The sequence below is a fragment of the Halichoerus grypus genome, chromosome 8, assembly GCF_964656455.1.
Source record: "Halichoerus grypus chromosome 8, mHalGry1.hap1.1, whole genome shotgun sequence".
Lineage (NCBI taxonomy): Eukaryota > Metazoa > Chordata > Mammalia > Carnivora > Phocidae > Halichoerus > Halichoerus grypus.
Genome location: NC_135719.1, coordinates 9,836,959 through 9,860,579, shown reverse-complemented (window position 1 = coordinate 9,860,579; position 23,621 = coordinate 9,836,959). Strand labels below are relative to the sequence as shown.

General features: G+C 40.3%; 1 protein-coding gene across 10 annotated transcripts in view; it reads left to right on the top strand.

The window, feature by feature from the left end:
• The window catches only part of AKAP13 (A-kinase anchoring protein 13), a 322,213-nt gene that overhangs the window by 53,053 nt on the left and 245,539 nt on the right, over positions 1-23,621 (top strand). The gene's annotated exons all lie outside the window — the stretch shown is intronic.

Sequence of the window (23,621 nt, the reverse complement as noted above, 5' to 3'; positions counted from 1 at the left end):
ACCTAGGTGGATGCGAGAGATTTTCATTCACTTTGCAAAATTAGACTTTATTCAGCTAATATAAGGTGAAAAAAAATGATCTGCAGTCTCGCCAGTGTTGTCACAGACTGGTCTTTATCATTTGGAATCACATTACTCTAAAAGAGCAGAAACCATTGAGAGGCTCTGGGAAGATTTCCAACAGCTCTGTTTCTTATGGTTGAAAGCGTCTGCCATCATCTTTTTATAAGGCTGTGGTGGTGGGGTTATCTCCTCCCCCCCCAACCTCCCAGTTGTACAAGTGATAAACAAAATTTGGCAAATATATAAAAGAGGAAATAATTACGCATTATCTCTTTACCTAGAGATAGTTAACATTTTGATTTTCCTCTACCCTTTTTCTCGCATTTATGGAGCTTTAAAAACACGTAGTTGAGATGAGATTATATATACAAATTCCTGCTTTTTAAATTTAATAATGCATTCTCATGTTATACAGGTTTTTTAGTATTATTTTAAGGGATAGCATCATTCTTTGGAGCTACCAAATGTAACTAATTCTCCATTAGTGGACATCAAGTTTTCCTCTCAATTCCATCATTATTTCCTTATGACAAAATCAAAGTACTGCGTTAAAGTCTGAACATTTTCAAGTTTCTTTACATTTATAAATTTGTTAAATTTTATACAAAATGCTTATGACCACTTGATATTTTGTGCCCATCATCTGAATATAGGGTGTTTGTTTTGCCCCATCTTTGTCAGCAGTGAGCACTTCTGCTTTCCTACTCCTTCTTGATTTATAGGTGGAGAAATGCGATGAGATGATACCTTTCTAAAAATGTGATGACTGCTTGTCAATCCTTAAGCTCCTTGGCCTTCACTTTGGTCTGGACCCAATCATAGGGACTTCTCGATCACCCCTTCATATTATTAGCTAAGTTTCCTAAACACACAAGTGTTTGTGTGACCAGGTCTGGAGTGGATTCATGAAAACCAGGTTGTCACTGAATAGTTAAGTAAGCATTTGGAAATTCCCTGAAAAGGAAAAAAGAACAACCCAGCAATGCTATCCATGTTTATGGTGTTCTCTGCCCATCCTTTATATATTTAGCAATGTACTCTGAACCAGTTTGTGCATCCAGAAGAACGAGTCCAGATGCCTCTGCCCTTCCCTCCATCAAAGCAAAGACCTCGGTCATCTCCTGCCTGTTGCCTTTTCTTTTGACTATGACTAGCAAGTTCTCAGCTGCCTTCTAAGTTACAGACTTGTTCATACAACAACTTAAGCTCCATATTTATTGGGCATACGTATATCTGTTTTATAGGGGAGACTTTTTCTTAATGTAGATTTCTCTTTCTCTGGAATTTATTCATGTGTTCTGGAACGCTGCTGTTGTAACTGACTATATTGTAAACTTGGGGATCCCAGGAGGGACCGACTTTGGCACTGGAGAGAGAGCGCGCTGATGCAAAATCAAAATCTTAAAAAGGCAGCTGTTGTACAGATAACAGAGCTTTCTTCTTCTCTGTTCATCAGTAGAAATTGTTTTATCTGGTATTGCATGGGTGAATCTTTCCTTGAATTAACCAGGTTTCATTTACCTTGAGGCCAGTCAGGTACCAACAAGGGAGGGGAGATTCAAAGCAGTCACAGATGCCAACAGGGTGGTGCATTGAAGCTCTCACACGCTCTTCTTGTTCTTAGGACGCCTCCTTCTTCAGAGCCACCCCCAGTTTCTTGTGTCATATATGCGATCTGAAGAAGTTGAGTTACCCCTTTTCCTAGGGATGACACTTACGTTCATGTCTATGATCCATTTTGGGATTAATTTTTGCTGTGGAGTGAGGTGAGAGTTTAAGTTCGTTTTTGTTTGTTTTTTTTCACCCATGGATATCCCCTCCTAGTGCCCTTTGTTGAAAAGACTCTTAAAAGTTCTTTCCTTTAAGCCCTGTTTCTGCCTTGCCCTCTTGGATATGCTAATGAGCAGAAGGTTTCCTTTCTGACTGAGCTGGGGGAAGAAGGAGGGAAGGGGTTTGTGTTGAGTCTTGCCCTTACTGTAGGGTGGGTCTCCTACCATAGTTTGCTTTGCTTTGATTCTGATTCTATTAAGAAGACATTTACAGAGTCTTTGTAAACAGTGAATAGCGTTTTAGCCAGCTTGGCTTTAGTTAAGAAGATGCTCTGTTCTCCCCTCCGTCTGAGGGTGATTATGAAATCTTATTTTAACAATTTGGGTCAGATAAGCCTACGATAGAATAAGCTAACTTGAACATTTGTTAAAAATAGTTCTAACATGAAACTGATGAAACCCATCTTAAAACATTTTCTTTTCTTTTTCCAGTTATTTCTAACTATAAAAGTAAAACATGGGGGCCCCTGGGTGACTCCGTCGTTTACATGTCCAGCTCTTGGTTTCGGCTCAGGTCATGATCTCAGGGGTGTGCGACGGAGCCCCGCATCAGGCTCCACGCTTAGAGGAGAGTCTGCTTGAGATTCTCCCCCTCTCTCTCCCTCTGCCCCTCTCCCCACACACTCTCTCTCTTAAATAAATAAATCTTAAAAAAAAAAAAGAGTAAAACATGTTTATTACAGAAATTTTTGGAAGTTACCAAAGCATAAAGAAAAGCCTTTCTTTCCCCATCACTGCCATCCTGATTTTGGCAAGGCAGCACTCTTAATTTTGTGTGATTGGTCTGTGGACTCTGGACAGCATAGTTGGAACAGTATTTTGATCTACTGATGGGTTCAGGCCTGTTTACTTGCATTTCTCATGGAAGGGGAAAAGATTAGGAGCTGGTATTTGAAGAACATCTATTAGCCAGGCCTTGTACTTCACAAAGCTCTGTGAAGTATTAAAATCATAATTAAAATAGTAATGAGAATTTTTTATAAGGTCTTTTTTTTCTTTTTTTAAAGATTCTATTTATTTGAGAGAGAGCGAGCATGAGTGAGGGCAGAGGGAGAGGGAGAAGTAGACTTCCTGGATGAATGGGGAGCTCAACATGGGGCTCAGTTCCTGGGACCTTAGCTGAAGGCAGACCCTTAACCGACTGAGCCACCCAGGCACCCCAAAAATAGTAATGAGAATTTATTCCCTTTCTGCATTCTTCCTACCTCCCCTTTCTCTTTTATAGTCTTGAGTTAAATAATTTGCCCAGTGTCATTTAGGTAGTATGTGATAGATCTGAAAACTAGGAGAAAAACTTAAGCATCTTTCAGTTCAAATCATTAAGCTGTATTTTCTTTCATGGTTTGGAAGGCTTTACAAGAAAGGATGCGGTAGCTCTCCTTTCTTTCCTGGCTCATGTGGTCTCCCTTTTATTCTCTACCAGAATTAGAAGTTCCAAGATCCCCTTATGTCCTGCTCAGATTAAGGCTCGTTTGTTTTCTCCTTTCTGTGCTGTGCTTTCAACTTCGAGAGCCTTAGTTCTGACTTTGGTATTTATTAGTTGAATAGAAAGATGAGGAGAGAGCTGGGATTTTTTTTAACGTGAAAATTCCTTGAACTGGATTGATTGAATTTATTTTGTATTACATAATAAGTAGCTGTGGATTACCCTGGCAAGCCACTCAGTTTCTTCGTCTGTAAAATGGACTAGCTTACTCAACAAAGATCCTTCTAGGATATGTCAGCATTCCCAATGCCTCATGTTAGGGGAACCATGACATATGTTTCTGGTGATGTGGTCGGGAGTACCTATCATCGGGACCTCTGTCTTCCCCTGAGTGTCCTTAAATCTCACCTCTTCACACCGTGTGCATTTGAGTTAATGGGTAAGAACATCAATTGTAGCACACTCTTCTTTTAAATGTAAACAAGGTATGTGTGTGTATGATATTTGTGATCTTGGAGCTCATTCCTCCTTCATTTAGGAGAGGTTTATGATGGTCAGGGCCTTCTTGACAGCCAGGATTTCCCGTTGACACCCTCACTTTATCAAATAGCGTAATTTATTCTAATATGTTGCCTGTGTCATTGCCATAGTATCCTGTCTGGAAGCAGAAAGGTGGTTGATGTGTTTGTCCAGGAATCCAGATTTTTTTCCCCTTCATTGAAGTTTGTCAGCAGAAATTTTTTTCGTCGTGGTTCAGGCTAAGGCTTGAGGTATAATGAGTGCAGAGGGAGGTGGCATGTTTGGACTCTGGACAGTTACAGGCAGAGTTCTTTGTATTAACCTACTCTGTTAATCACTAAACTATTTTGTTTAGTGATTTAGGGCTTTACACTTAAGCCAACTACTTATATAAATTGTATTTATTCCAAATAAATGTTCTTTTGGAACCGAACATTAGAACTCAGGCTAGAGTGGAGCATCTTACTGTTAACGTTAGGCTCATGAAAACAAACAGTAGAACAGAAAACAACCAAGGGTCACGGCTTCCCACAGTCATCTTACCATATTTGGACCAGTGAATCAGGACAAAGAATGACAAAAGGTGGCTTAGGAGGTGTGGAAAAGAAATCCTAAAGGAAATAAAAAGTGAATTATTTTCATTTCTCTCATTCTGGTGCCAGTGAACCTTTGATTTGGTTGCAGAAGAAATCCACATGGGAGTAAGAAGTTGTTTAGAGTAAAATCTTAACTTTGTGTTGACTGTCATTTTGCTTTTCACATGTTCAGGAAAATTGGAAAGAAAAGCGTTAGTGGTTGAATAAAATACCAGCAAACAAAACAGTCCTTCTGGGACGTCTAGGAGGGAATACAGAATCCATTTTAATCTTTTTCAGAAGATTTGTGGGAAAGGGATTACAATTTAGTTACAGTTTAGTGAGGCCAACCTCAGGATTCTAACAGCACTTCCTGGTTGAGGGGATTTTGTTCTCAGTGGCTTTCTACTTTCCATTTTGGACCTCTTCTGTCCTGGAGGCTTTCTCTCCCAGCCCCTTTGCCCCGAGGTATTCTATTACCACAGAAGACGTTAACTCTTCATATGGTACAATCATCATAGCTGTTTTAAAACCTGTTTTACAGCCAAGGAAATTAAGGTAGAGAGAAATTGCATGGGGTCACGCATATTGTTTTTCCATTTAATGTCTGTCTGCTCTTAAAGTATTTAAGACTTCTGCTCTACTCTTCTTTCTTCTTCCCCCTCATCCTCCAGATGCTTGCTCAATCAGAAAGCCCTTTATCCTCTGATCTCTGATAAGTTATCTGAGCAAAATAGTTCTTTGGAATGAATCTCCTTGGGGTTATTACTTACATTTTTTAAATATGGCAGATAATTTTAATGAATATTTGGTTAGCACGGCGTGCAGGTGGTCCCTTGTTTTTGAGGCCCCTACAATACCAAAGAAATGGTGAACAGCTTGGCACGTCACCACTGAAAGGCACTTTGTCTCTATGTTTCCGGAGCTCACAAGTGGGAGCAATAGGCTCTGATGGCCCCCCTGAGAGTCAGCCTGGGAGAAGACTGATGTGTTCTAATTTTGAAGACAGAGAAGTAAACTGATAATATGTTAAGATTTATAGTGATCATTGATGCAGAAACCATTTTAGTGATCGTCGGTGCGAGAAGTTTGTTTGGGATATTCTGTGTCCTGATGTGTGACTTAATTCTGTCTTCTTATCTGCTTGTCATACTATGGAATTAGTTTATATAGCTGTGTGCTCTGATGAGAATTCATTTAATTACATCTTCCTTTGGGTTCCCATGATGCTGTGATTTACCTTTATTACAGTACTTGTAGCCTGGCTTGGCGAAAAAGATACCATCAACTGTGAAAGAAGTCAGGCCATAATTAAATTAATGAAATTCAATCAATTAATTAAATTAAGGCAGTAATGGGGAGAGCCAAAATTATTCACATTGGTCTCATTGTAATGGTGCTGTACCTGCAGTTTTTCCTTCTAATTATTTTGACTTTAGTTGTGGAAGTGCCAGGATTAGTGAGCAGCCTGGTGACGGCAGCAGGTCATGAACATTAGGGTAGACAGTGGGTTGGGGCTAGGGAGTGTGGCCTTATTGTGAAGAAAGAGAAAGCAAGGGGCCCTTGGAAGGATTTGAGCAGAGAATTGACACACAAATTGTATCCCAGTTGTGGGGGAGTTGAACCTCGAAATGATGAGGGGGACAGCTCCTGCCCGGAAGCAGGGAGAACAATACAGAAGCCATAGTCCAAGGGAGAGGATGAGGCCTTGGGGCAGTGGGGATGGGTAAGGGGTCATTGTGGGGGTAAACTAAATAGGGTTTGTTGAGATACAGGTTAGGTGGTGAGGGACAAGGAAAGAGTTTGCTTGAGAGCTTGAAGTGAGACCATTAATGAGGATGAAGGGCAGAGAGGGAGAGTACAGAAGATTGGTTTGGTGGAGAACATCCACAGGGAATAGGATGGCTGGTGGGCAGTCAGGGTATGGGGCTCAGGAAGGAAGTTAGAGCGACATACAGTCAATGCCAAGAGCAGTCCGCATGTAAGAGATCGTTGAAACTGAGGGAATGGAATGGAGAAGTAATTGTTGGATGTGAGGGCTATCCAGAGGTGAGTAGCCTAGGTTGTCTGGCCAGGCAAACATGTCTTTTCTTCCTGCCACTTCACCCAGCCCTTCCTGAAGTTAATGAGTAAAACTAATGAGCAAAAATTGATATGAGGTTCTTTCTCCTCTCCTTTTTCCTTGCTCTGGCTTTGGGGGAAGTTGAACAGTTTGTGCACCTTTTGGTGGTAGATGAGGTAGGAAGTGTCGCCACAGCAGTAACAGGTTTTGGACCTTTTGTCTCTCATCCTCCCTCGTTCTGCTCGTCTGTGTGGGTCCTGCTGTCAGTGCCCCACACGGGCTGTATTGCAGCTGGAAGATGAGCGGCAGTTCAGTGAACTTTTAATTTCCAGTCCTCCAGCCATTTGCTAAAATGATTAGAAATGTTCAGAGGCGTCAAATAAATAAAATATTTTTACGTTGGAAAAACCTGCCTTGGCAGCGTGTGGGAGGTGGAGGGGGGAGAGGGATTGGATCCTCAGGTTTGAGTCCCATTCAGTTCTGTCACCAAACAAGTCACTTCCTTACTTCTTAGGGTCGTTCTCCTTTTCTCTAAGATAAAAGGGACTGGAACTATATTAGCACCATTTCCTTTTAGCTTTGATATTGTCATTCCTAGAAAGCGGTCTCAGAAGGTAAGTGTATCTGTGTAGAGAACAAAGAAGGGCATTTAAACATGAAAGTAAAATGATTGGTGTTTTAACAGTTTCATGAGAGAATGCCATCAACTTGATTATTTAGTGCGGGAGAGAAGATAGTTTGGGGAGAGAGGTGTAGTGCTGGAGGCAGAAATCCAGCACGTGACACTTGACAGCCCTGTGGTGTTTTGAGGGGACTGTGCTTAGTATTTTGTCCTGTGCTTCTGTGAAGTGTGCCTTCTGAACCGGAATGTGTGGTCGTCACTTGCCTTTAGCTAAGTTTTAGAGTTGTTTTCATGAAAACTCTTCTGTTGCTTAGCTAGAATTTTTCAGAAAATGGACCTCCATAAGGAAATCATTTAGATAGGGTTCCTAGCAGTGTGTGCACTCATTGGTTCGTTAGTATTTCGAAATCCACTGAGTGGCTCTCCTCGAGCTGGGGAGGGGGAAGACAGGCTGGTGGGGGGAGACAGGCATACACGAATTCCCCATCCTGTCCTTGACATTCTCAGTAAACCGCACCACTGCCGGTCTCCACATTGCAGGGCATAAATCTAGAAATCGTCCTTGATAGCCCCTTTGTCGTACCCCCATATTCATTACATTTGTCCACAAACTTTGTTGAGTTTAACATCCTGTTATCTGTTGCCTACCCCCTTCTTTCTTTCTTCGTTGCTCACCTGAGCCCGAGTTCTGCCCCCTTACGTGAGTTCCTGCCACAGCCTTGTGCCCGGCATCCCTGTATCCAGCACCGCCTGCCGCCTTTCGCTCTGCTGTCCAGTATATAAACAAGGGATCCTTTTCTAATCATGACCCTTACTTGTAAAATAAAGACCAGAAGAGTTGATGGGGTCTAGGAGGCTCTCAGTGGTCTGGCTCCTCCTCTTTTCCACCTTCATTTCCAACAGTATTCCCTCCTGTTCTCTTTGCATTTGTTTTCTTTTAATCCTTCCTATTCACCTACTTTGTTAGGGTCTTTGTACCTCAAGGATTTTCTCTTTGACTATTATTTCTCAGCTCTCAGCTCAAATAGTTGCTTCCTTGGGGGAAGCTTTTCCTTGACTTCCCCAAACAGGTAAAATCTCCCTGCTATTTGTTTTCATGACAACATTTGTTTCAACAACAAAGTTTGTTGTTACGGTTTTCTGTTTATTAGTGTGCTGACTTGCTTTTGTCCTTCACTAGACGGTAAGCCCGCTGAGAGTGCAGGCTAAACCCTCAGAGGACTCCGCATTGTCCCCGCAGTACCCTGTATGGTCCTAGCATGTAACACGAGCTCTGTGATTGTATGTTGAGTGACTGTGAGAACTTCAGGTACTTAGAGGTCACAGAAGAGGCATTCTGATGTGTATAAAGTACAAAATTGTGTGGCCTGGATAGAAATAACCATAATTCCGTAATGAACACAGAGAAGGGGAGTTGGAGGCTAATGTAGCCTGATGACCTCAGAGAGTGGGCCTTATGCTTAATCTGTGGGTCGGATGATGCTGTGGTAGACTGTGGAAGTTGGTCGTACCCTTGCAAATGGAAGTCAGGTAAACGAGATTTTCTTTTTGTTTTGGAGCAAAGTCAGTGAGTGCCAAATCAAACAACATGTGGGAAGACTTGAACCATAGTTTCCGTGACTTCATTGGGTTTTGGTGTGCTCCTTGACAGGACTTAATGTTCTTTATCCTGCTTTCTGAACTTTAAGGAAGGAATGGGGAGTGGGTTAGGCCAAAAAAGTAAATGTGTAGTCATAAAAGGACAGAACCTCCGATTTGCTTTTTTAAATAATAGATTTGTTTAAAAAATAAGAATTCTTCAGTAAGATGGAAAGGATATGGACCTGGGTTTGATTCTTAACTCTGATTTTTTTAAAGGCTTTATTGAGATATAATTTACATACCAAATAATTTATCTGTTTAAAGTGTACCATTTAGTGGCTTTTAGGATATTCAGAGTTGTGCAGTGATGACCCACAGTCAATTTTAGAATATTTTCCTCACCTCAAAAGGAAACCCTACATACCCCCCCTGAGCTATCAGCCTGTTCTCATATTTAATAACCGTTTTATCTTGAATAACTCACCTAAGCTCTCTAAAGTTCATTTCCCTTTTCTTCTTTTGTCTCTTAACAGCTCTCAAGAAATTGAGCCAGACTATCCCCTTCTTTGACCTGAGAACCCTAATTCATCTTATTGACAGAGGAGTGATTATTGGCTACCAAAAGTCACAGGTCTCTTTCTGCATCTGCTGATAAGATAGGTTTCTTGTATCCATTTGGATGTTGACAGAGACCTGTAGGATTCATTTATATCCATATATAATTTCATCTTGGCACCTGGGTCACCTCATGTACATCCTTGGTACATTTTTCTTAGCCTTTCAGGGTTTTTGGATCCTCAGTCTTCCTCCCTCCCTCCCTCCCTCCCTCCCAAACTTATGACTCTGAGATCTAGAGTCATGCTCCACTGACTGAGCTAGCCAGGTGCTCCTGGATCCTCAGTCTTACTTTCAGTATATTAGTATTCCTAATGAACCTCAGATAGTCTGTATATTTGATCATTTTATTGTTGGATTTTTCAAGATCTTGGTAAAAGTGTTCATCAGATTTGGAACGAGTGTGTAGGGTGGGGAGGAGTTGTAGTTGCCTGTAATAGAGACCTTGTTTCTTAGAGATATCCATCAGTTCCTCATTTTGCTTTCTTGTTGAAACCGTGATAGGATTGAGGATGGCAGCAGTGGGGAATGGGGCATATTTCCACCCCTTCCACATTGCTTCCCCAAATTCCTAGAAAAACAAACAACATGCGTTACCCTAGAAGCCCAGACAGTGGCATGTGCTGGGGGAGGGAGAATTTTAGTCATACCATGCTTGAATCTGAGGCTTCCACCTCCTCTTAAACCATGTTTTTTTTTTGAGATTTTATTATTTATCAGAGAGAGACTCAGCGAGAGAGGGAACACAAGCAGGGGGAGTGACAGAGGGAGAAGCAGGCTTCCCCACAGAGCAGGGAGCCCCAAAGGCAGATGCTTAAGGACTGAGCCACCTAGGCGCCCCTTAAACCACGTTTCTTTACTTCCTTCACAACAATATGATGGGAGATTTAGACAGGTGTTCTGTTGAAATCGACATATTCTCAATCCCTTGGAGTGAAAAAGTTACTTAAAAACAAAAAAGAAAGAAAGAGCTCTGTCTTGGAATGTCTTACACATGGATGTATGCTGGGTTTTTAGATTATTTCCTTTTGGAAGGCTCACAAAGCATCCTTTTAACGATTTGTGGCTGATGTTGATATAAAACCCAATAGATCACAGTTGATGGAATCTACTCTCTTAGTGCAAATTGCTGTTGTCCCTTTATATTCTTCTGTCTCTTGTATGCCTGCATAATTTTTTGGGACTCAGGAAGTAAATCTCTTTCTGGCCTGGGACAAACTCCTTTAAGTCGGAAACTCTGACAGAGTTTTCCAGGTCTTGGGCTGTTAATTTTTGCTTTGCTGTTATTCATTCTACATCATGTAGTCTGAAGTTCATTCTCCTTGGAGAAAAGGGGGAAATAAAACAGATAAGGGACTCTTTTATGTACTTCTTTTTGTATACCACCATCCTGAGCAGTAGGTCTTAGATCTTCCTTATTTGTCTTGCCTCAAACATAGAAAACCAGAAAAGCCCTTTTTGTAGTGCATGGCATTTTTCCAAGCTTCAGGTCATTTGGAGAGCAAAGAAGCATACACTTTCTGCTTTTATATTCTAAACTGTTGTAAGATCGTCCTTCTTGTTGTAAGCAAAATCAGAACTGTTTAATTGTTTAGTCACACGGATATATACACTGAACATTTTAGTTAAACAGGCCTTTCTGCTTTGAGTTGGAGATGACTGTTCATAAGGTGTTAGAGATGAAACCCAATTCCTGACCACTCCTCCTTAACCAGAATCCAGATACTAAGGACTATACTACGTCAGAGTCTATAGGAGACTCGCTCTCCTCACTTTCCATTTTCTGATAGCTCAACTAGCAGCTCTCAAACCCGCCCGGGGTCTAGTCAGCTCATGCAGAACTATTCGCTCCGAGCTCTCGTTGAGCTCATGAACCTTCCCCAGAAGTTCCATGAGGTTATGGATTCCGGGGAGGAATTTCTAAGTTTGTTTGAGACTGTCACAGTAATGGCAATAATTTATTATCTCTGGTGCGCCAGGCCTGAGTGTAGCTAAGCATTCTACTTACGTTTTCTTGCTTAATCCTCCCAACAGTGTTGTAAGAAAGGTACGATCCCTTTTTTACTGACCAGGGACCTGAAGCTCAGAGAGGTTAAGTGAATTGCTCCAGACCTCATGGAAGGAGTCTATTCTATATCTGCATTTTTTGTCAGTCCTTAGAAGTAACTCCTCTAAAATAAGAAAGTAAGAGGCATACCAAAGTTCTAACCTCAGTCCAGTTGACCTCGAAAGTGAATGCTTGTTCTCACCCCTGTTGAGGGCCTGCTGTGGTGTGGGACCATGTCAGGTGCTTTGGAGGATATGAAATTGAAGGAAACCTATTCTTGGCTTTGCAAGGCTTTTTTAAAAATAAGGGTTAGGGGACCCATTGAAGGTTTTTTATTTATTTTTTTTGAAGAGAGGATCTCCTGTTCTTTTGGGAAGCCCGAGGTTGAATCTGCTCATCAGTGTGCAGCATTGGAGCCGTGGTAGAAGTAGGTAGAGACTGCGTGTGTCAGCTCTGTGCTGTCTAGTTGTAGCGCCTGGCTCCTTGCAGTGGTCTGTAAGTCACTGCCTGTGGGCACACCTGCTTCCTTAGTCCTTTTCCTTTGTAGACATCTGTTGCCTGGTGACAAACAAACGGATTTGCCTTTATTTTAGGTTCTTCCACTTATTGTATCTGTCTTCACATAGAGAGCTCCAACCCTTATTGGAGGGTGATGCTGAGCTGTGACTGCATTGGTAAAGTGTAGTGAATTTCTTTTTTGACGTTCCTAAGCCAGAGTATCATGAAAAGAGTTTGAATGTTGGCTGAATAGAAGCAGGTCCCATCAGGGGATGAAGCATCTGCCTTAAGCTGCGGTGAAAAAAAAAACAAACTAACTTTTAAGTATTCTTTGAAAGTATCTCCTTTATTCTGGTTTTTTTTTTTTTTTTTTTTGGAATATGCTTATGATGGGAATTCGGAAATATGTAGAACACAGCTCATTAAGGAAATTTTAGAATATGAAGTAGAAAAATAAAAATTAGCCATATTCTCACCTTCCAGGAATAATCATTGAATATTTGGGTGATCTCTACATGAATGGGGCAGCCAAGCTAAGGCTTCAACTGAATGCAGATTGGAGCTGCCATCTAAGAGGCAGAAGTTGGACATCTTAGTTCAGCTAACTGCCCGCTAAAACAAACAAACAAACAAAATCAAGGTTTTTTGGAGGATAGAACAATCCAGTGTTGCCACAATATCCAGGGTACAATCTAAAATTCCTCAAAATATGCAGAAGCAGGCACCTGGGTAGTGCAGTTGGCTAAGTGTCTGACTCTTGGTTTCAGCTCATGTCATGGCCCTCAAGGTCGTGAGATCGAGCCCCGTGTGGGGGTTCACACTCAGCATGGAGTCTGCTTAAGACTCTGTCCCTTCTCCCTTTCCCTCTGCACCTGTGTGCGCTCTCTCTCTCAAGTAAATAAATAAACAAACCTTAAAGTAGGAAGAAACGGGAAAGCGTGACCCATTCTCAAGAGAAATATAATCAATGGAGATTGATTCAAAGATGACTCAGATGTTGGATTTAGTGGGTAAAGATTTAAAAGTAGCTATTATTACTATTCTCAGTTATGTACAGGAAGACTTACTTGTAATGAAATGTTACAAAATCAGTGCAGAAACAGAAACTGCAAAAAAAGAAAAAATACCTGAAATAAAAATTTTCCAGGATAAGTTTAACAGAACAGAGATAACAGTAAAGAATCACTGAACTTTTAGATCAATAAGAATGATCTAATCAGAAGAACAGAGAGAAGAGATTGAAACAAAAATGAACAGAACGTCAGAGACCTGGGGGCACTTTAAGAAATGTCTATACTCTGCATGTAATTGAAGTTCCAGAAAGAGAAGACAGGGAGAATGGGATAGAAAAAATTACTTGAAGGAACAAGGATACACATTTCCCAAATGCAATGAGAGAATTAAGTAAAACTTATTAGTGTTTGACATTGTTTATAAGAAGAAGGCGGTAAAAAAGGATGGGGGGCATAGAGCCTAGGAAGAACCGTGGCTTGATTGCTCTACCCCCCCCCCCCCCAAATGTCTGGTCTTAAAAGCCTGACTGATTTCAATCCATACTGGCGTGGTCCTTTCTGGGTCTTACAAATCCACCCTGTTAGGCCATCAGTAGATTAAGTTGCAGCCAAGACTAAATTGTGCAGAATGGTAGAATATGGTGGGTTTTTTGAACTGTGCCAGGGCTGGTTTCCTTCGGAGGTCTGCAGTGAACACTGGGTCTTTTTGTGCGCCCTGCTTTTCCCTCTTTCTTCTTTCCTTTCCTGCTACCCTCTTCTTGTTTCTGAGAGCGGGCAGAAAGGAGACTGGTGCATTTCAGCTGGACTGGCTACATCAAAGGCAGTGAGTTCTCTTGGTATCAGAGTCAGCTTTGGCAGAGAGCTACCTCTGGGGAGGCTTTTGTTGGGTCTTTTCTCTGCTAGATGATGATGCTGGTGGCAGAGCTGGGAGTCACTTGGTAATGAGTTGTCGTTAAGCCTTGGTTGAAATGTGGAAGCCAAATTCCTGTGGTTCTGACCTTAACCTTTCTAGAAGTGCATGCTTGCACACCCAGCTAGTATGCACTGGCAAGGCCATCCTGACTGTTCAGAGTTTGACATCCTGCCCCAAGCCCCTGTTCCCGTTTGCTCTGGCTGCCCTTGGACTTGCCTAGGACAGTCCCTTCCCTTCTAACACGGCCCTTGTGACCCAGCAACCAGAGAGTTAAAGTCGGTGCCTCTGCCTGTTAGGTTTTATCAGACCAGTGACTCCCCTGTTTATAAATATTCACATGTCTCCCTTGCCTGTGTGTCCTTTGTAGGTGTTAGAAATCTAGTTACAGGTTTTGGGAGGTGGTATCGTCTTGGATTAACAAAGAGCTTTGGAGTCCTGCTGATTCCAAAGTCTGCCACTTCTGAGCCCGGTGTCTTTAGACAAGTCTTTGAACCCTGATGTTCATTTTCCTGTAGAATAGGGATAATACCTATTTCTCAGGAGTTTTTGAAGCTTAAAAGAATCTGTATCTAATAATAAGCTTTCCACATGAATATGTATTCCTTTGATTTCCTTTGGGTTTCATCATAGCTAATTACTCTAGGTCATTTCCCATTTTATACATCTTTGTGTAATTCTGTTTTAGGGAATTAGTTTCACAGAGGGAGTTTAAAACTGGTAGCTTCTTATTCATCCATCGTTTTCTTAAACTGAACAGTATTTATTGATCTCTAGGCATTTATTTTTAACCTTGTTCTGTGTCTGTGTATAGATCTGTCATCTGTACTGTAGCAGACCAGAGGCCTCTAAAAGCAAAATATTTGCACTTTAGTACTTTCTGCCTCCTGTCCATCTTCCTCGTCTTATTTTGTAGCAATGCACCTTACTCATAAGAGACACACAGTACATTTTATTGGTGACAGTGATGACTTGAATAAACTTTTGAAACACCATAAAAAGTTTTTAAAATTTATACTCAGTTGGCAAGTTGTAGAATCTTGGCATTAAGAAAAACTTAAAGATCCTTTAAAGATCCTTGGACCCTTTTCTCCCGGGTAAACCTTTCTAGTTTCATCAATTGTTACTTTTTAAAACATAGTTTTCCTGGGGCTCGTGGCTGGCTCAGTAGACTGGGTGACACTTGATCTTGGGGTCATGAGTTCAAGCCCCACATTGAGCATAGAGTTGACTTAAAAAAAAACAACCACCACAGCATGGTTTTCATTTCTCTTACCACCCCCCTTTACTCTGTTCCCAACCTTTTTTGTCTGTGTCTATCTTGGTGGGGTTCCCAGAATGGACCATTATATTCCTGGACTGTTGAATAAATAGTGGTTTGGAATCACCTGCCAGCTTCTTTGCTTGGACAGAAAATATCTATTACTGTACTGAACTACACACACACACACACACATATACAACTGCGTTAATTATACATTTATTAATGCATACCAGTGGTTTGGGCAGCCATTTTATGCTGTCGACTATTGATTTCTGTTTTGTGTCAACCAACCCTTTAGTGCATTTTACAAGTGATTCTGCTCTACCACCTCTTTCCTACCTTTATGTGATGTAGTTGATTCTAAATGCATACCTTGCATATTTTCTGTACTTGGTGCATAGTAGGTGCTTAATAGATGTTTGAGTGATTGTGCTTTTTATCCCTGAACTTGCTTAATCCCTGAGTTTCTTTCTTTTTAGTATCATCCCCACACAATCTGTGCTCTAGCTCTGTTGAACTACCGGTTATTAGACCCTGAAACAGCTGACTCTTTGTGCCTCTGTATGAGTGTGTACACAGTTTTAACTCTGGAACAACTCCTCTCATCCCTGTTGTATTCAGCTTCTAAGATTTAGCTAGGAGGCACCTCTTCTGTCTTTCCTGACCTCTTTCTTCCCCACACTCCCTCGTGTCTTCTCCTACCTGGATAACCAGGTAAGTCCTTCCACTTATTGTTTTCATATGTGTCTCCCCTGGAATGCATATACTTCGAGAGCAAGGACTGTGTTTTTATTTTTCCATCGGCAGCACCTGCATACTAAACTGGTGAATGTGTGAAAGAGTAAACGAACAGGTGAACAGTTTCAGGGCCCGATGTTCCAGCCCATAATCTTTTTGGATTTGGGTTCTGTGATTCAGCCTTTTATCCATTAGTACATTGAGCAGGTTTGGTCAGGATGCTTTCTCTGTCTTTACTTGAGTTACTGCCTTCAGTGTTGACTAAGGCGGGATTGAGGCCTGATTGTTATACTTCAGGGACTAAAATTTACCTGTTGCTTTTTTCCTGTATTTTTGTTTCAGAATAATATAAAAGAAGAAGAACAACAAAAATCTTATAATTTCTGGCTTCGATGGTGTAGGAACAGCCCAGACTAGCTTGCTTTGTACCCAGATTGAGAGTCTGTTTATTATTTGCTCTCAAAATATTGTGCAGGTGGGTCATTCTTGAGCTCAATCTCAGCTGAGTGAATATTATGAGACCATGTGGAAAAGCTTTCCTGCATTTTTCAGGGTAAAGTAAGTTTTGAGATCTTCATGGAAACCTACTTAGGCTGCAAGGAAGTGAAATTGGGAATCTTGTCTTTGCTTTCTGGTTTGTCTAGTTGGGCTCGCAGTTTGGATTACGTGTTTAAGTTAGCCTGAACATACTCTGTGGCTGATGCCCCTTCAAAACTGGTGAAAATCCCAGCCCTTCTAGAAGTATATTGACATTTGAAAATAACACTGTATTATGACAGTTTTTGTGGATTTAGTAATTGTCCTATAAGTTTGGACTATTTTAATTTCCAGGAGCAGATGAGAGGTAATCTTTGGAAAAGGATTGTGAAATAAAATTAACCTTCTGGTAAAACTGATTGTGATTTGTAGCTAGGAAGAGTAGTCACACTAGCATTTTAACAACACAGCTCTGATTTTTTTTTTTTTTTTTTTTTGAGGATTCTTTATTTATGAGGGAGAGCGTGAGTGCGTGAGCCAGTGTGGGGAGGAACAGAGGGAGAGGGACAAGCAGACTCTGTGCCGAGCACTGAGCCGGATGCGGGGCTCAATCCCACGGCCCTGAGATTATGGTCTGAGCCGAAATCAAGAGTCGGACGCTTAACCGACTGAGCCACCCAGGTGTGCCAACACAGCTCTGATATTTTAAAGAAGATTGGGGTTCTCTGATGAGTTGCACTTTGAAATGTTTTGTTCTTTATCTTATGAAGAGACCTAAGCAAAGCAGAGCTAATATAAAGGGCTTAGGACATGAACTGGATTTGTAGAATTCTGTATTACATTAATATTTGGGGAAGAGTTTAGTCTTTACTAGTGTTTTTAGGTCAGTGTGCCCATATTCCACACTTTAAACTTGGTAAATACCTGTAGCATTATTGTCAATACCTTGTAATTAGGTGCTTACATACCATCTCTCTCTAACAGATTGAGAGCTCTTTCAGGGCTATGACTACCCATTGATGAATTGCTGTGTCCCAAGAGTGTAGTTGCCGGCCCTTGTTAGATGCACAAACATTTAAGAGGATTTATCATGATAGACCGTAGACCTTTGTATGTGTCCTATGTGGCCCGAAAGTGCCTCTGATCGTAAGAAATTGCATTTATCCGTGCCTTCTGGAGTAGGTAGATCTAGTTCTGTCTGTTGTTGCTGTATACAGTGTGCATCACTACTGGGTGTTACGGTAGTCAAGGTATCTCTTCTCCAGGTTGCTCTGAATTGTAACAGATAGTCCAGTATAGACAAGTACTGTGTTAGGTGTAAAGTTTAGCATTTATCCCTAAGCTTGTTTCTAGAATAGCTGCCTGGAAATGGGAATGACATGGCTGCCATTATTTCAGTGATTGATATGATGCAATTCTGCATTATCACTTGCAGGTCATTTCTGGTGAACCCACTATTGTTAAGATGTGGACTTAACTACTAACCTCTTTTTCCTCCAACCCAAGGACACCATGACTATTAAACAGCATGTGTGTGTGTTTTTTTTAAGTTTGTTTATTTATTTATTTATTTATTGTAATCCCTATACCCAACGTGGGGCTTGAACTCACAGCCCTGAGATCAGAGTCAGATGCTCTTCTGACTGAGCCAGCCAGGCACCCCTAAACAGCATGTGTTAAATAACACGGCCGGTCTGTTCTAATAAGTATGCTTATAGACTTTGGCCAGGACACTTTGGACCCCGAACAGAGAATCCTAAAGTATTAGTATGGGGATTATAGAGGAATAACTTGGGGCCTAGAGAGATGAAGTGGCTTGTACAGATTTTTTGAAATTCTTACCTACGTAGCTTACAGATTCCTGTTTTTTTTTTTTTTTTTTTTTAATGGCCTTTCCCTTTTCAGAATAGCTTCTCTTGTCCATCCCTGCCTTTGGTTCTATAACTCTAATATGCCCTAATCACTTTTCTTTTGTTCTGAGTATCCAGTGTGCACCCAGTTAGGCTTGGGTTGCAGTTAGACAAAAGACCGGAGCTTTAAGCAATGACAGTGAAGAGATTTCAGTGATTTTATGTCTCTGTGAAGATGTGGGGACAGAGATACACCTTCCATGAATGTTCAATTTTATTCTTTCCTGTGAGCAGCAGCATCATGTAGCTGCTGTTGGTTACGTGTCATTGTAAATGTACACTTTCTTATCCTTGTTATCTATGTACTTTTCAGTGCTATTTAGCAAAAGTATGGCAGTAGCTTAGTTACCTGGTTTTATGCACTTTCCATGCTTCCTGTCTTCTCGCTGGCCTCTTGTTGCCGGCCTGTTACCACACACATTGTGGAAGAAGCTGAGACTTTGTTATCCTGGCCCAGCCATGGCACCGAGATAATTGATGTTCAACACAATGATGTAGAATATCACAACTTTATAAAGGACTATTGAGTTGTTAGAAAAAGTGAAAAAAATTGTTTTGAAATTTGCTTTATTAGAGTACAATTTACATATAGTAAAATTCATCCACTTAAAATGTACAGGTCAATTAATTAGTTCTGTCAGCTGCATACAATCATATAACCACCACCACAAACAAGGGATAGAACTTTTCTGTCATTCCAGAAAGTTTCTTTCTTGCCTCTTGCAGTCAGTCCCCTTACCCCCACTCCAGAGCCCAGGCAAAGCACTGATCTATTTTGTGTCACTACAGTTTTACTTTGCTAGAATTTGGTAAGAGTGAGATCACACAACATAAGTTTTTTATATCTGCATTTCCATAATGCTTTTGAAATCTATCAATATAGTTACATGTATCAGTAGTTCCTTTTTTTTTTTTTTTTTGCTGAAAAGTATTCCATTGTATGGATATACCACAAATTGTTTATCTACTCGTTGGACAGACATTTGAATGGTTTCTAGCTTTTAGCTATTTACGAGTAAAGCTTCTAGAAATATTTGCATGTAACTCTTTATATAGACATGTATTTTCTTTTCTCTTGAGTAAATAAATACCCAAGAGTAGGATTAAGAAACGATCAAACTGTTTTTCAAAAATACATTTTTCCCTTCCCACCAGCAATATATGAGAGGGTTCCAGTCACTCTTTACTTATCAAATATTGGTATTGTCAGTCTTGTAAATTTAAGTCATGCTGGGGGGGTATATAGTGCTTATCTCATGGAGGTTTTAATTTTATTTCCTTGAAGACTACTAATATTGTGCATATGTCTTCTTTGGTGAAAGGTCTAGTAAATGTTTTTTGGCCATTTTTTGGAGATATTTGTCATATTATTGAGTTGTAAGAGTTCTTCATACATTCAGAATACATGTCCTTTATCAAATATGTTTTGCAAATAATTTCTCTCCAATTTCCCCTTTTCATTGTGATGGTGTCTTAAAGAGCAGGAAGTTCCTTATTTTGTTGAAGTCCAGTGTATCCACTTTTTTCTTTTTAGTTTGTGCTTTTTTGTGTCCTCTATCTGTTCTTACACCAATACTACGGGGTCTTGAGTGCTGTAGCTTTATAGCTTTATAGTTGTAAAGTCAGCTAGTGTAAGTCCTCCAACTTTGTTCTTCAAAATTCATTTGGCTATTTTAGGTCATTTGCACTTCTGTGTGCATTATCAAATCAGCTTCTTGATTTTCATAAGAAAGTGTACTGCAGTTTTTATTGAAAATGCATTAAATTTGTAGCTCAATTTGGAGAGAGTTGACATGTAACTATATCGAGCTAATCCATTAACTGGACGTATCTTCCTATTTTTAAATGTCTTATGCAGTTTTTTTTAAAGCATGTTTACAGTTGTAATATTTTTTTAAATTTATCCTTACATATATTTTGTTAAATTTATTCTTAAATATTTCATGTTTTTGGTGCTGTTATAAATGCTTGAAATTTCAACTTCCAGTTGTTTGTTTTAATATTTAGAAATATAATGGATTCTTGTTTATTGACCTTGTAGCCTGCCATTTTGCTAAAAATCACTTATTTCTAGTAGTTCTTTTGTAGATTCCTGGTGAGAACTGATATTCTTGTTGCCTGTCTGACGGGTAAGCATTCATACTTTCATTTCTGTATAATTTCAGCTGTAGGTTTTTTTGTAAACTCCCTTTATCAGGTTGAGGAAGTATCCTTTCTGTTCATAAAGGATCAGGGTTGAGTTTTGTCAGATGTTTTTTTCCTGCATCTTAATGAGATATTTGTATAGTTTTTCTTATTTTGTTGATGGTGGTAAAGTCCATTAATTTGCAAAAATTAAACCAACATTGTATTCCTAGGATAAACCCCATGTGGTGATTGTGTATTGTCCTTTTTTTTTGTTTCTGGGTTTGAAATGGTAACATTTTGTTAAGGACTTTTGTGTCTGTGTTCATGAGGGCTTCTGCTTTTCTTTTAATATCTTTGTCTAGATTTAGTACCAGGGTAATGTTGGCTGCATAAAAAAAGATGGGACATCCCCTTACCCCCGTCCCCCACTTCTTGATATTGGTATCATTTTTTCCTTAAATGTTTGGAACATGTTACCTTGATGCTCTCTGGGCTTGCAGTTTTCTTTGTGGTAAAACTTAACTAAGAATTCAAGTTCTTTAATAGATGTAGGGTGATTCTGGTAGATGTGCATCTCATTGTATTTTTAATTTGTCTGTTCCTCAATGACTAATGCTGTTGAGCATCTTTTCATGTGCCTATGAGCCATTCATATATCTTCTTTAGGGAAATGTCTATACAGATATAGTATCTGTTTTTAGTTGGGCTGTCCTCTTATTATTGGAAAAGTTTCTTGTAAATTCTGGACATAAGTTTCTTTTTTTTTTAGAGGTTTTATTTATTTATTTAACAGAGACATAGTGAGAGAGGGAACACAAGCAGGGGGAGTGGGAGAGGGGAGAAGCAGGCTTCCTGCCGAGCAGGGAGCCCGATGCGGGGCTCAATCCCAGGACCCCGGGACCATGACCTGAGCCGAAGGCAGACGCTTAATGACTGAGCCACCCAGGCGCCCCTGGAAATAAGTTTCTTATCAGATATATGATTTGTAGGTATTGTCTGTGGCTTCTCAAAGGTAAATTGATTACTATTTTGCACACATATGTGCTGAAGATTTTATCTAATTCACTTATCAAGGGATCCAGTAAGATGTTAAAACTGATTCCACATATCTAGTAATTTTTTATTACATGCCGTACATTGTGGATGATGTGTTTTAGAGACCACCATGGTTTTTATCTTTTAAAAATACTAACTTTTGTTCTGGCAGGCAGCTAATTGGATTGGCCCCAAACTCCCACTTTAGTTTGATCCCTGCTCAGTTCTCTCAGCCTAATGGATTTGCTTTTTGCTGGAAATCTTGGACTCTCCCCAGTGTATGTACAATTCAGGGGTCTACCAAGGATTTGGGAAGAGCTTAGATAGAGATTTTAAGACTGCAGCTTTCTGTCTACTGTGTCATGTGATCTGGGCCTTAGTTGAAAAGCAGTGTAAAAGTGATTCTTACCCAGTATTTTTTCCTTCTTTCAGCTGTCTGCTTCCGTCTCCTTCCAGTGCCTTCAAAGGGTAGCTTTTTATATTTTACTCAGTTATAATTGTTTATCTGTAAGAGCAATAGTTTAATATGGGGTAGTTGCCTTTACTTTTGTTGACTTTTTAAATAGTGGAGCTCTGTTTTAGTCTTCACATCGTTACTTATCCATTCTACTGGATTTGATGTCCATATTTTCCTTCTTTTCCCCCTCTGTGTTTCTGAATCCATTTGGTCCCCCGTCCCGTTCTGCCCCCCCTCCCCCCCACCGCATTCAGGAAGGCAGTATAGGATTTACAGAGCATATGATGACAGTATTCTCCAAACCTTTGTCATTTCTACTTAACTTCCCATAGTGTATTTCTTCTAATGAGGAACTGGAAACCTAACTTAAGAGTTCAGATTTTTGAAAGTGAAAGGAATAGGTTGATTTGATTGGTAAGATTTTAAAAATGTTTTCCTTGCTTCCAGTTCTGTTCTGATGAGAGCCCTTGAAAGGCAGAGCTTGCCTTGGGATTGGTAAGTGCAGCTAATGCTGACCCTTAGTGGGGTTTATGGTTGTATTTGTTAGAACTGGAGGCCCGAGGCTATTAGCCCATATCTGAATATCAACCAAGCAGGAGTGTCTCCTTGGAGATTCCATAACTGAGTTTTTAGATTCCCAGCTCTGTGGTATTTTTTTTTCCCCCTCTGGTACTGGGTGGGGAGGTATTCTGTGGGTGGCTGCATTCTTCATTTGTTCTTTGCTCTGACCTGGGATAGCATCAGGGTCTATAATGGGAGGTCGTGGACATGTCTCTTTGGTCTGTCCAACTTGCTTTGTAACTGCTTTGTTTTTTAATTTTCTGTTCAGCTTAATAGCAGGCTTCAAGAATGCTAATTACCTGTATGAAAAGCCAATGTATTTTTCAGTATGTGCCATGAAGCAGTAAGATGGTATATTCCTTTATTAGTACTTGCGGTTTGTGAAATTTAATCTAGTACTGACGGAAACATTACCATTCACTTTCACTGCAGTTTTGAATGTGAAAGACGCCCTGTTCACTCTCTTTTAAACTTGGGCATTGGGTCTGAAGCTTGATTATTTTCATCAGATTTTTGTAGAATTTAGGGGAAAAATATTCTAAGAAGTTCCTGTTGCTTATGTAAGAGCAACTAAATTTTTTGAGCAGCAGATTTCAGCTGGCGGATGTTAGCCTGTGTTTGTGTAGAAGGGAGAGTAGGGAGTTCATTCCCAGCTGATTCTCAAGCTTATAAACATTTCCATTTGGATGTGAGTAGGAACATGTTGGTCTGTTGAGTGGCTGTAGTTGTTGGGTAACTGCACAGCTTTTTCTACAGGTCATTGCCTGTTAATTTGGAGAAACAGAAGAGGGCACATCTGTAAAGTAGTCTACAGGAGTAAATTTTCGGGGAGATGAAACAGATGAATTAGTCTACAGAGAAGCTTTACCAAGATAGGTCTTTGCCTTCTTCCTCTCCTTCAGTCTTTCAGTTAGTGAAATGCTCCGTCCTCTACCAATGAGAAGAACTTCTCATCCTTTCCTTCATCACTGTGTTCAGTCCCCAGCTCATAAAATCACCTTGCATCGTTTGTTTATATACCTAAGGCAACCAGTGTTTTTGTACGTGGAATTATGACGTGTTTGAGATGGGAGGAGCTTTCATGATTACCCAGTCCAACCCCTTCCATTCACAAAATCAGAAATGGAGGTTATAAGGCTCGCTACAAATTACAAGAGGTAGCAGTGCAGTAGTCTAGAAGTTAAGAGCCTGCTGGAGTCAGATCTGGGTTCAAATTCTGGCTCCCACCATTTACTAGCTGTGCAGATCTACAGGTTAGTTAACTTTAACCATGGATCTCTTCATTTGTAAAA